The 14,089-nt window shown below is 38.5% G+C and overlaps 1 pseudogene; it reads right to left on the bottom strand.

Annotated features, from left to right (window-relative positions):
• Window positions 1-1,606: 1,606 nt before the first annotated feature.
• LOC110334300 overlaps window positions 1,607-14,089 on the bottom strand; it is a 42,680-nt pseudogene continuing 30,197 nt past the window's right edge.

Here is a 14,089-nt window from a genome sequence, read left to right as displayed (position 1 = left end):
AATATATCTGCCTCAGAGATTAGAACATTCATGAAATTACTGCATATTCTTCATTATAATTCACAGTGATTTCATGACTTGCAGTGTCACTTCATGTGACCATCCCCAGCTTGTGATTCTTCTTGTTTCTTGTCTTTCCACATCGTGATCAGCATGGTCCCTCATTCATTTTCTGAATTGCAGCCATTCTGGGATTGGGTGAGAGGGAATATAAAAGAAATTTTCGTTCTAATTTTCCTGTTTTCTAGAGGAAACATTTTTTTTCATATATTTATTTTTCTCTTTGATAAATGTTCACATAACTCATGTGGACATTTGACTGGATGATTATTTTTGTGTTTGGTTTTTTAAAGTTATGTAGAGTGTCTAGATATTCACGTCAGACATATTAGTAACTATTTTCTCTCATCTTGTACACTTTTATCTTCCCTCTGCACAGTATTTCTCTTTTGATGTAAAGAAGTTTTTTAATTTTATGTAATCCCATTTGTCTTTGGATGGGTGGTGATAGTATGACTTGCTCATTATTTTTCATGAGTGAAAAATCCTTATCTCTGTGTGTAACTTGAAATGTTTTAACCTTGTAGCTCTTGGTTTTAGGTCTTACACTCAGGTCTTTGACATATTTTGAGCTGAGTTTTTTTCTGGGTGAGAGAGAAAGATCTGGGTGTTTTGTTCTTGTTCATTTATGTTTTCTTCTATGCTAGATAAAGATTCTCCAGTGCTGTTTGTTGGAAAAGCTCTTTCTCCAATGTGTGTTTTGGAATATATATTGAAACACAGTTTGTGTGTGTACACATGATTTTCTTCCTGTACACATGATTTTTCTTCTACATGGATTTATACTAGTACCATTAATTTTTTTGACTAAGATTCTAATTTTTTTTTAATGCAAAATGGTTATAATCACGTATCCAATGCTGCTCCTTAGGGCAAGCTTGCCTTGGCTACTCAGAAGTTTACAATTCTTCTGGGGATTCTTTTTTTAGGTCCGGAAAGCATGTCATTCATATTTTACTAGGATTACGTGGAATAGGTACATCATTCTTGGCCAAACAAGCATGTTCCCAGTGCCACTTGTGCTAATCTGTGGACATGGAAGCTCTTCCCATCTTGTAGTATTTTCAGTCTGTTCTTCAATTTGTTTCTCCATTAACTTATAATTTTCTTAACTTAAGTCTTTCATACCCTTGTCTGACTTATTACTAGTTATTTTAATTTACTTTGGAGCTATTGTAAATGTAATTTTTTTCTGACTACATTTTAGAAAAATTTATTATTGGCTTTCAGGAACACTACCAAGTGCTTCGAAGTTTTGGGTTGATTTTATGTCTTGATACCTTCAGAATTTTTTTTCTGAGCTTCAGTTTTAAATAGAGATATATTTATATAAAAAATCATCTTTTACCAAAATGTCACCAAACAAAGAATTAAATTAAACTTAGAAAACAAACAATAATAGTTACCCCTCCCCCAATCAAACCGGAGCAGAGATGTGGTTAAGACACTGTCCTTAGAGCAGGGCTGGGTTTGAGCTGAGGAAGCATGGGCGACTGAGGTGTCCAGCCATAGTATTTATTGTTTGGAGGCTTGTACATTGACTAGGTCAGTGGGTTTGTTGTGCATGAGGCATTTGGAATCTGAGAGGCATTTCAAGGGTTGCATGATGGTGTAGGAAGGTTCTGAAATGCTTTCCATACAGAGAGCCATAGAGGGAGGTCTGGAATTGACAAAGGGAGAGGCCTTGGCAGCTTAACAGATCTCTGCATACAAAGTCAAGGCAGCAGGACAGAGTAAACTCAGAAACAGGTACAGGATGATACTGAAGCAGGTGGCCAGGTCCTTCTGCCTGCTCTTTAGCAAAGAGCCCAAACACCAGGCAAGACAGCTCTTCCAGACTCCTTTCCCTCATCCAGGCATACTAATGCAATGACTGCATTTTGGAAGTCGACCAAACCCTTGGCCTCCTGTTGGAAGTAACAGAAGGCAGCAACCACTGTAGAAGGACCTGAGAGCTATAGCTGCCAGCCAAATGTCTCTTAACTGATCATTCCATTTCAGCCTGACTCTGCCCCCATGTCCATAAAGCCAGGGACAGCTCAGCCTTCTGTAACATCTTTTCCAGTTCCCAGGGCTAGGGCTGCAATGTTACCTTCAGCTGGCCCCACCATGGCCATCACAGGAATGCTTCCTACAAACTCACATGCAGTGGCCAAAATGCTCAGCACCTGTGCCATGACTCTCTGGACATTGTTGGCGTAAGGGTGGTAGCCCTTACTCTTCTCAGGGCTGGGCTGATATACAGGGAGGAACTCTATTTCCATGATGCTTCAGTGACAAGAAACTGTGAACCAGAGAACTTTGAGTCCTTCCATACCCAGCTGGTCGTGTCCAGATTATTGGGGTATCAGATGAGGACAGAGAGTACAGGCATGCATTCAATGAAGACTCCTGCTTTGAACTTCAGCTAAACTTTCTTGTTGAAACCAGTGTCTTCAGAAAAAAACAGTGCCTGAGACCACTTGCATCCTGAGGTAACCCGCCTTTGGACCTCTTCAAACACTTGACTTGTTGACATTGAGAAGGTGGGACATTCAGGGAAATTAGGCTGGCTTGCTGAATCAAAGAAGGGCTCCAATGACAGGCACAGAAAGATTCCCAGCTTGAGACATGCCTTGGTTTTTAGAAAAGTTAAGTCAAAAAAAAATGTTGAGTAGGGGAAGCAGCCAGTACAGAGACTTCAAGTCAAGACCTCTGGGTCTGAATATAGATCCAGAGGAAGCCACACAGGAAAAATAATGTAGGTGGCTCAGGGTAAGAACCCCATCCATCCATCCATCCATCCATCCATCCATCCATCCATCCATCCATCCATCCGGTAATTGCCTCCTGAAACTGACCCTCAGTGAGACCTGCTACTTGGAGCCATGTGAAAAGCAAGAGGAGAAAGGACAATAAAAGCGAGAAGTACTTGGACTGGGGCCAGCAGAATTCACAAGAAGCAGAACTTCTCTCTTGAGGTCACAGAGGTGTAACTCATGGGAATGTTGAGACCTGGGAGGTGGGATTCAGGGGGCTCAGGGACCAGGACTTTCCTGGCTTATGGTGGGAAAAGTTGGAGTGAGGACTGCCCTACTCCCTGGCCTTTGGCAGAGCAGAACCCATTTAGAAAATGTTTATTCTCTTAAAGAAGTGGGGCCATATGAACTTTTTTTTTTTTTTCATATTTTTTTATTATTATTTTCTTTATTTACATTTCAAATGCTATCCCGAAAGTTCCCTATACCCNCCCCCCGCCCCTGCTCCCCTACCCACCCACTCCCACTACTTGGCCCTGGCCTTCCCCTGTGCTGGGTCATAAAAAGTTTACAAGACCAAGGGGCCTCTCTTGCTAATGATGGCCGATTATCCTCTGAGGGAGCCCCAGACAGATGACAGATGACAGATGCACTCTTGCTTTGTTTGTTTGTTTGTTTGAGACAGGGTTTCTCGGTGTAGTCCCTGCTGTCCTGGAACTCACTCTGTAGACCAGCCTGGCCTCGAACTCAGAAACTTGCCTGCCTCTGCCTCCCAAGTGCTAGAATTAAAGGTGTGCACCACCACTGCCCAGCTCAGATGCACTCCTGCTAAGGTGGTGAGCATATGTTGGCTTTAAAGAAAACAAAATCATATTACCTTATATGTAGGCTAAGCTGTCTGGAGCACTTAAAGTGGACATTCTATTTTCTATCTTATTTTCACCTCCATATGAACTTTTTAAACAGACCTTTAAAAAAGCAATTCACCTGGGGAGTCTTTGGCTTCTGTCTGACACATCTGTATCTCCTGTGTTTCCCTTTCTTCGCTTTCTTCTCTATTGCTCTAGCTGAGACCCTAAGCATTGTACAGAATAAGACAGATATAAGTATTTAGCATTTAAAATAATAAAGTTAGATTGTTCCAATAAGAAAAGCTATTATTCATCATTCTTTTTTATTTATTGTTGAGTATAGTAGGGTAAATGGGAGTCATCACCTACTTAGCTGTCTGTAATAAGCTCATTATCAGGGAGGCTTTTTGCTTCGTCACCTGCAATAGATGGGTGGAGAACAATTCACATCCTCTGACCTAGGTCGGAGCAAACAGGATGCATTATTTCCTGTAGCTTCAGGATGCTGCCTGTCTCCATTCTCTCTAGGCTACCCTGTGGCCATTGCCCTTTTCATTGGTCAGAGAGGTCTGCTGAACAGGCCTAGGGCTGGGTTAAAAGTTTCCATGGCTGAACATTTTCTGTTTTCCCACAAGTTCATCCCACACTCCATAGCACAGACGGGAGTCCCCAACGCTTCTATACACCATCAGTCTCTGCAGCAAATCCACCCCTCATCATAATTTCTTTCAGTGGAGAAAAGAATGTTGTATACTCTGTATATTGTCTGAAGCAGGGCAATTGCTCACCCACGACATGCTAACATTTGTTACTATAACTGAGCTTTCTCTATACACAGTAACTCATGCTCATTATTTATCAAGACATTTTTTTGGGGGGGTGGTTAGCATGGATTCTTTTTTTTTTTTTTTAAACTAAGTCTGACACTCACCAAAGCAGCTGCATTTCGTACATTTCTGGGAACCCAATTGTACCTCTTCTTTCCTGTGACCTGCTCTATTTGTATTCTCCAAGGAACTCCGCTTTAAGGCCAGTACAATTGCTGCATATTTTTCTGTTTATTCTTTAAAAAAAAAAAAGACTAATATTTTAGCATCTTAGTAATCTCATTTACCCTCCAGTTGGTTTCTTAGACTCATCTAAATATCCCACTGTAAATGTGACCCTAGGCTGATGTCCTAGCCAGTGAATGAATTGCTATTGTAAAGAGAAGCACTTAAATCTCTCTCTTTTTCTATCAGACTATCGTCATTGTGCATTTACAAAAATAGTGTGTTTTTCAAACACACAGAGAAGATTAGAAGCTCTCAAGCTTAAATCCCATTTTGTTTTTTAAAGCTTCCTGAGTTCTACCTATCAAAAGAATGAGCTCAACAACAATGAGCTTAAGAGCATGTTGATTGGGCTGTCTCCTATTGTCTAGAAATCTCTGTAATATACGTGATGTGTTCTTAAAGACAGAGTGGAAATACTTTTATGATGATATAATAGTGAGATGAACCCATATTCTATGTTGCTTAAAAGCAAGTGACAAACAGCTACCCTAAACGAATCATCACTCTCCGAAGTGAATAAAGAAAATGTCTACTTTGCTTAATCTATAATCATTTATGATAAAGGACATTACGTGGGGTTTGAAGTTAATCTGGCAAGTCCTTCCTACTACCAGTTTCTACCCATCTGTACTTCTGATTCACTGTGAATCTACCTGAACAAGAAGAAAGTTAAATTTGAAACTCGGGAGGGTCTCAGTAGTACTCCAGTATAGTGGATAGCTACAATGCACAGGATTCTACTGTATAAGCTGGCATAAGTTCAGCTTTAATTTTTCTTTAAAAGTGATGGCATAAAAGCAGATTGCAAAGTAGAAAACAATTGACAGAGCAGTGGAGTTGCTATAAAAAATGTACCAATGGTATTCCTCCTGATGAAGTCTCCCTATCTTGAGGAATACCTACTAAAAACCACCAGAGTGCCCATGACAAGCACAATTAATAATGAGTGGATATCAGCTTGACATCTGAAAATATGGCTGTCTATGTCTTGGGTACTTTCTGCTGTCAGATATGTCAATATCTATGTTCAAAATAAACTATAAGCATGTACAATGCTTCTCTCTAACTAGTAAGCTATAGAGCATAGCCCCAAGCATTGCATGGGGCTGTAGCAACTAGAGCAAAATAGCATTGTATTTTCTATCTAAAGTTTATCTTTATCAAATAACTCTTTATATATTTTTCTTTCTGGGACTCTCATCACAGGTAAATACTAATAATAATGGTCCTGCTTATGCTAGCAAATGAAATTTTAATATTCATCATATTACTGAAATCCCATACTATTTATAGGGTCAAGCTATCATGAGATGACACCATCAGATACTTAACTGGAAAATACATACATATATGCATACATACATACATACATACATACATACATGAAGAATTTAGTCTGAACTAGGTTCTCATTCTTACCTCTTTATGGATCACTCTCTGCATTGACATCTGTGGGTTCCTCTCCAGTCAATGTTGCCCAAAACGTGGAGACCTGAAGATCTTGTATGAAAGCTAGATGTTCTTGATTATCTCTTGCAGTGTATTTGCCAACCATACAAGAATAATGCTAAAGCTCAATGTGCTTTTTGTTATGTTGTACAGAAATGTTAAATGATGTTTTAGTAATAAAAGTCAAGATAAAATTTATTTTGTTAATGCCATTGTCAAACAGATGAAGTTACACTCCATGGTGTCACTACCCCATTGCTACACAGCTGCTTGCCAGAGTCCAGTAATAAAGCTACAAGGATTCTTGAATCCTAGTTCATAAGACATGAATTTCTGTCTTTTTCTTCTGCCTAACTTTCCTTCAGGCAACTGCCAAGATTCAGAGTTTATTTGCTCTGTTGTTTTTCTGTCAAACATTAATAAAATTGTTCTCAAACTTCCTTCTGAGACTGTTCAAGAATTCTTTTAACAAGACTAAGAACCCAAGAGGAGTATTTAGTTTCCCTAGTAATATCATGAACAATAAGAATTGTCTGACAACCATAAGCCCCTAAAGATCAAAGAGTGAAGGAAGTCACAATCTTATGTTTCTTGGAATCAGAAGACAAGCTGAACTACCCCCAAACATCTCATCTCTCCTGATTTAATGAAGACAGTGTCTTTTGGGCTTATTCCTTGATTGTTGGATAGAGAAAATGATTCATTCATAGGGTCAAATGGAGGGAAAATGTGACATCATTCCTCAGCTGAATGCCTATGAAGTAACTGATTTTTTAAAAAAAACCTAGTGTCTAGTGAACAGAAGAAACAATAATTTTAGAGAACCCAAGAAGGAAGTAAGAGTGATTCCATGCTGTTTCAAAGCCTGCTGTGATGAGGGACATTACTCCCTGTTTCTTTGTAGAAGCTCTAGTTTGAATCAATGTCTTTCAACATGAGAGGAGAAGCAGCAGAGACAGAAAAAGACACCATATATGGTAGAGTGAAAGACACTGGACTCTGAGTCATTACAAATGTGTGTGTCTAAGGAAATAATTATTGTGTCCTATGAGAGAGGAACCTGACATTCTCAGTGAATTAATTTTGCATTCCAATTGTTAATAAATAGTCACTATCATGTTAATAATGTCAAAATGTTCTCATGTCTCCCAATTCTCTGTCCAAATATCAGAAAATCAAAGGAATAGAAACTAATATGTAAAAGGGGAGAAGAAAGGTCATGGAACTGCTAATCCCTGTCTTCCTGGATTTGTGATCTCAACCACCAGATGCTAAGGGGATAGTACTAAGAACAGTGAGTGTGAGATGCAGGGAATGGGAGGTTAGTGCAAACAGTGTGATTATGATATACAGAGAAGGGGATGTACTAAGCAAAATAATTGGGAGATGGAGTTGTATTTGTGCTAGAAGGTTCATATGTTTGTAACATTTTTCTTTTCTATCAAAGGTGGTTAACTTGGCTAGGGCTTATGTTTCTGGAATCTCCCCCTTCCCTTAGTGTTAATTGGCCAATCAGATCAAATTGTGAGACTGAACTCCTACCTCTGAGATACAATACTCTCAGGAATAAAACACAGAAGCCATTTTTGCTAAATGTGTTTGCTAGCCTGGTTTGGGTTCTGGTGCAGTGATTTTGGAAAATTAAATTCCCTTCTTGAGCTACATGTACTTAGTAACACATGTTTATAGGGTTCCTTCATGCCTAGCATACCAAAGTATGTTCTTATAGGAGCTGACAGATGCGCAAGAGATGAGATGTTCTTTGATTTTAGACATGTATTTGACAAAAGGACAATGAATAAACAGGTTTTGTTTATCTTACTACATGAACACTATATGTCCTCAGTCTTTAACTATTCTTTATGTAGTATGAATTCTGATGTTATACTATTATCCTATATTTTGGAGCAAATCAATTCTGAATCTTAAACTTTAGGCCCAATTAAAATAGAAATTTGTGATTAAGATTCAGTTAGTCAGGCAATGACTGGACTAGCATCATCTGCTGAGGTAGTTAAGGTATCCATCTTTCTGCCCAAGAAGGTACAGTTTAAACCATTGCATGCAGCAGTTATTGTCTAGTGTGATTCATGGATTTGATTTTTGTGTGTGTGTGTGTGTGTTTAAAATACCCTTGGTTCATTTTTCCAACACTCTGTAAATCATAAGCTTTTGACATATAAAGTCAACTGGGATTAAATGGAATAGAATTAAATGGAATACTGCCTATGTTTCTTAATGTCCTTATTTTCTATACTTCTCAATTATGGTGTAAGTGGACCACAGGAAGCCTCTTTCATAGACATTTGCAGACTATTAGGCAGAAGTTATTATTTCTATACTCCAAATCTATATCATGAAAGGCTTATTACATGTTTACATTAATGCAAAAAAAATCATTATGTTTTATGATGATATAAGTTTATATATCCTGCCTCTAGGTATGTTTTAGAAAAGAAAAATAATTTCAAGAATTAAATACTATATTTAGAATTGAGAACAGGGAAAGCTAATCCATAGATTATGAGTGATTATTTAATTTGTAAAATTATAGTTGAAAAAAATAGAAATAGATTTTTCTTATTTGTTGCTGAAACTAACATTAGTAATGAATGCAAACTGTCTTAGTTTGGGTTTCAATAACTGTGAGGAGACAACATGATCATGGAAACTTTTATGAAGAAAAACATTTAATTGAGGGTGTCTTACATTTCATAGGTTTATTCCATTTGCATCATGATAAGAACCATAGCAGTAGCAGACAAACATGGCAGGAGAGATAACTGAGAGTTCTACATCTTGATCAGCAGAAGAGACAATGAGCCACTGAGCTTTTGATTGAGCTTCTAAAATGTCAAAGCAACACACCTCTTCTTCTTCTTCTTCTTCTTCTTCTTCTTCTTCTTCTTCTTCTTCTTCTTCTTCTTCTTCTTCTTCTTCTTCTTCTTCTTCTTCTTTTGCTGTTTTTTCTTCTTTTTTAAATTATTATTATTTTCTTTATTTACATTTCAAATGCTATCCTGAAAGTTCCCTATACCCCCTCCTCCGCCCCTGCTCCCCTACCCACCCACTTCCACTACTTGGTACAGGCCTTCCCTTGTGCTGGGTCATATAAAGTTTGCAAGTCCAAGGGGCCTCTCTTCCCAGTGATGGCCGATTAGGCCATCTTCTGCTCCATATGCAGCTAGAGACACAAGCTCAGGGGGTACTGGTTAGTTCATATTATTGTTCCACCTACAGGGTTGCAGCCCCCTTCAGTTCCTTGGGTACTTTTTCTAGCTCCTCCATTGGGGACCCTGTGTTCCATCCAATAGCTGGCTGTGAGCATCCACTTCTGTGTTTGCCAGGCCCTGGCATAGCCTCACAAGAGGCCGCTATATCAGGGTCCCTTCAGCAGACTCTTGCTGGCACGAGCATTAGTATCTAGGTTTGGTGGCTGATGATGGGATCGATTCCCGGATGGAGTAGTCTCTGAATAGTCCATCCTTTCATCTTAGCTCTAAATTTTGTCTCTGTACCTATATCCTTTCATGAGTATTTTGTTCCTTATTCTAAGGAGGAATGAAGTATTCACATGATAGTCATCTTTCTTGGTTTTCTTGTGTTTTGCATAATGTATCTTGGGTATTCTAAGTTTCTGGGCTAATATCCGCTTATCAGTGAGTGCATATCTAGCAACGCACCTCTTCTAACAAGACTACATCTACTCTAACAAGACAACATCTCCTGTATTGCTACTCTCTATGAGTCTATGGGGAACATTTGTTTTCCAACCACCACACAAACGTTAAGTATTTACTAAACAAAACATCTCTGAAGATAAAATAAGATACATTTCTTCCTTGCAAAGAGAAGTGTTTTAAAACTCAATCACATTTGCACAGAAAAACTCAGTGACAATGAGAAAAGCAGAAAAGTGTAAACAGCTGTTTACCTTGGGGCACAACTGTGTAACTACTTCTAGGTCTTACATGGTTACTTTCGTTTGTTTGTTTCTTTGCTTTTTCTTTATTATATCTGAAATTGGAGATGTGAAGACAAGCGGATCCATTTCTTGAAGATGCTTCAATTACTAGATGATTCAAAAGGTTTGTTCCAGGCTTTCGTGCATTTTGACACTGTTTTCCTAGGACTTGTCACTAAGCAACTGGAATCAAATAATCTTATTAAAACAAGAAGACAACAGCGGGTTCACATAATAGTTGCTCAAAGAGGCTGCGATATCATTTCCCCTTGTTATCCATGTGCATATTTAAAATAATCATTTGAAGGTGATAGAAGGGTAGAATTGTAAAATGTAGACACTTACCATGTGTTACAGACTTTTACAGGGGATAAACTCAGAAATGTCAATAGAGTGCTTATGGAATTTCTAGTGAAGTGCTAACACCTATGAATGTTACTTCTTCCAGTTCCTATTTTCTTCTCACGTTTATTTCATTATATTAATTATTTAAGCAAGAATTGTTGACCCACAGAAGGCTTATGCCATTGAGCAAGAATGGAGAATGGGTTGTAAGTGTAGGAGTATATTGAGATACATAATGATGCTCATAATAAATCATCATAGATATTGCATGGAGGAACATAAGAAGTGAGAGATGAAAGCAACTGTGTGTTAGGGCTGGCATGATGTGGAGACCTGTCATCACACAGAGGGACAGCTGAATAGTGAAGAAAACCACACAGCATATACTTAATATATTTCTGCAGGTGGATTTCAACTATGACCCAGGTAGAGACAGAGTGACTAGACATCAGCTTGTGGAAAAAGAACCAGAAATAGAAACAGTAGACACTTAAAAGCTAAGAGAAATTAGTGAGCTTGTAGGTATACAAAACTCTGCCAACACAGCTTGCAATAGTAACATATGATAAATGTGATTGTGTTGGCATCACACAAGTTTATATTAATGGATATTTAAGCATGGAAGTCAATGCCATTTCAAACTTTCCTACAGAGTAGTGAGTACAGCCATAGGGTAGGTATTATGCAAGGGTCCCATACTGTTAAATTGTCACTTACCAGATTTCACTTATAATTTATCAGCTGTGCAATATAATTTTCCTTTTGTTGTTCATTTTCAATGGAAGCATGATTAATATACCTATTATAGTTTCCGTGACAACTTGGCTTTGACTGAATTTTCTGAGTTTAGTAGTATTCATACAAATGGTATGAATGTGAATCTATTCAGTGTGTCTCCTACCCTGGCTTACTCCATTCTGGAATAGGAAGGTATCTGTTGAAAACCATAATTTTTGAACCTTAAGGTAATGGTAGACTATGTATTTGGGAAGTGATGAAATATTCAATTTCTTGGAGATTCCCAATATAAAAACTAATCAATGATCAGAATGCTAATGCATCTGATGTGTAATTAATTTTAAAAGTTCTGAAAAATGAAATTAACACCCTAAGGAAATGATCTTTTTACTTAAATTTCAAACAGCGATCTTTAGTCATTGATCTATAATTAATATAACTCCAAAGACCCTGGACCCTTCCAAGTTAGCTCTTTTCACTGTCCTAAAAGTTATCATTTGACAAACAGAACTAAAACTGGCATGCTGATATCCTTGGGTCCCCTCTGCAACCAAGGCTGCACCTTTGCGAGTGGCCTCTCAGAGTCATTCTGCAGGGCCACCAACCCGTCACACAATATCAAGCCTTCAGTGATCTCCATGACCACTCTTAGTTTCAGAAGAAGTAGCATGAGAAGGACTCTGGACATGGCCATTTCCCACTGCCAACTTGATGTCCTGTCTAAGTTACTTTGGACCACAGATCCTGTTTGCTGACTCCAAAAAACGAAAACAAACACACATACACAAAAACAACCCCCAGAACCATGTCTCAGGAGATTTTTTTTAAATGGCATTGACTTTTTTTTTTTTTTTTTAGAAATAGCAATTATTCAACTTCATTTCATCTGCAGCCATTATCCCAATGTGCTGGCTAGCTTTCTGTCAACATGTCACAAGGCAGAGAGAGGACTTCAGCTGAGGAAGTGCTTCCCTCAGCCTGAAATGTAAACAAGACTGTGAGGGCAATTTCCTGATTGATGATGGATGTGGGAGTGCCAAGCTCAATGGAGGTAGTGCCATCCTAGGGCAGGTGGCGTGAAGTGGTATAAGAAAGTGAAGTGAGTAAGCCATGGGAAGAGAACCACTGAACGGCATTTCTTCTTGCTCTCTGCTTCCATTTCGAACCTCCACTTCCTCCTTGATTTCTGGGCCCGACTTCCCTCAGTGATGAACGGTGATGTGAAACTATAAGCCCAAACTAACTTTACTCCCCAATTGCTAAGGGTCAGTGATTTTATCATAGCAATAGAAATGTAGCCAAGATACCCAGTGAAACACTAATATTTCACTTGCATGGACTCTGAATCTAAACTATTACATGGGCAACCCTGAGAGAATCTATGCTTTCCTCTGAAGCTTCACAAGCCAGTCCTCCATCATCTATACTTTCACCAGTGTTATCACTACCCCAAGGGCCCACAAAACAGCAACATTCTCTGATCTGAGCACTAAATGGGTTTCCAGACCAAAGATTTCAAATACTTCCATAATCCTTCCCCCACACCACATGATCAGGTCCACCCCAGCGGCTCTCAGCTTCTCCTGGCCAGATTCAGTTCTAGTTTGTTTCCTGATGCTGTGAACATCCTGCCCAAAAGTAACTAGGAAAGGAAATGGGTTCTTTCAGTGTATCCTTTAAATTCCTAGTCCATCATTGAAAGAAATCGGTAAGAATGGAAGTAGGAACAGAAGCAGGAATCACACAAGCTTGCTAACTGGTTTCTTCCCAGCTTCTTTTTCTCTTTGCTTCCCATGACCAACTTTGTGTGGGTAGTGCTGCCTAGGGTGGAATACACCATCCTACATCAATTAACAATCATGAACATTCCCAGAGACCTCCCCACAAGCCAATCTGATACATGCAACCCTTCAGTTGCTTTTCTTCTTCCCATATGACTTTAATTTGTGTTAAGTTGGCAACAGAGAGTAACCAGCACAAATAAAATTGTCAACATTCTGGATAGTTTGAAAAGGTTGTTAGAATATTATAAATATGATCCATAAAACAGGGGAATGTAAAAATTAAGTAAGTAAAATGACAGGAACAATATAAAGTATTTACATCGAGACACATCCGCACAAGTATGGAGTTCTTCATGCCTTTTGGCTTCACCGAATTTACCAGGATAGGCAAGATACAGTCTTTCAAGTGCCCTTACTATAAAGACCAGACACTTTTGTCTATCTGTACCAGACCTAATTTTTATTATGCCATAATGGACTTGTTTTAAAAATTAATTCCTAGAATTAGGATATATATACAAAAAATGATTTTTATTTATGATTTTTATTTGAGAATTTTATCCATGCTTATACTATTTAGGTGCTTTGCACACCTCCCTCTCACCTCTATCTCCTGCTATGCCCCTATCTCTGTTACATTCATGACTTCATCTTCTATAATTATAATTGTTATAGATATTTAGGTATTTCTGAAACTTGTTGAGTCTGTTTGTTGTGGCTCTCATGTACATGCTTTTGGGGCTGGACACTTGGGATTGGAGCATCTATCAGGGATTCCTCCCCAGTGATGAGTACTTATACTTCTCTCAGGGGCCATTGATTGCCTATAGTTCTCCAACTGCGGCAGGCTCTTCTGAAATTTCCTCTATCTTATTTGAGTTATTAATTTCCTTTCACATACAGACCTAGCCTCAATGTCTGCCACTCTAATAATCACTTTAATGAAATCATTGCTGACTTTTTTTTATTGTATTTTCTACAGGGCCCCAAGTGAAGAATACCAATAGAATGTTAGCTAAATAATGGAAGAAGAACCAAATCTCTTCCCCTTACCCACTCTTCAGTGCCTTATGTCACAAGAGTAAAACAAAGTGCTATTTTAAAA

Source organism: Mus pahari, chromosome 16, assembly GCF_900095145.1.
Source record: "Mus pahari chromosome 16, PAHARI_EIJ_v1.1, whole genome shotgun sequence".
Classification (NCBI taxonomy): Eukaryota; Metazoa; Chordata; class Mammalia; order Rodentia; family Muridae; genus Mus; species Mus pahari.
Note: the sequence above shows the minus strand (reverse complement) of the source record. Positions and strands in the feature narration are given on the sequence as shown.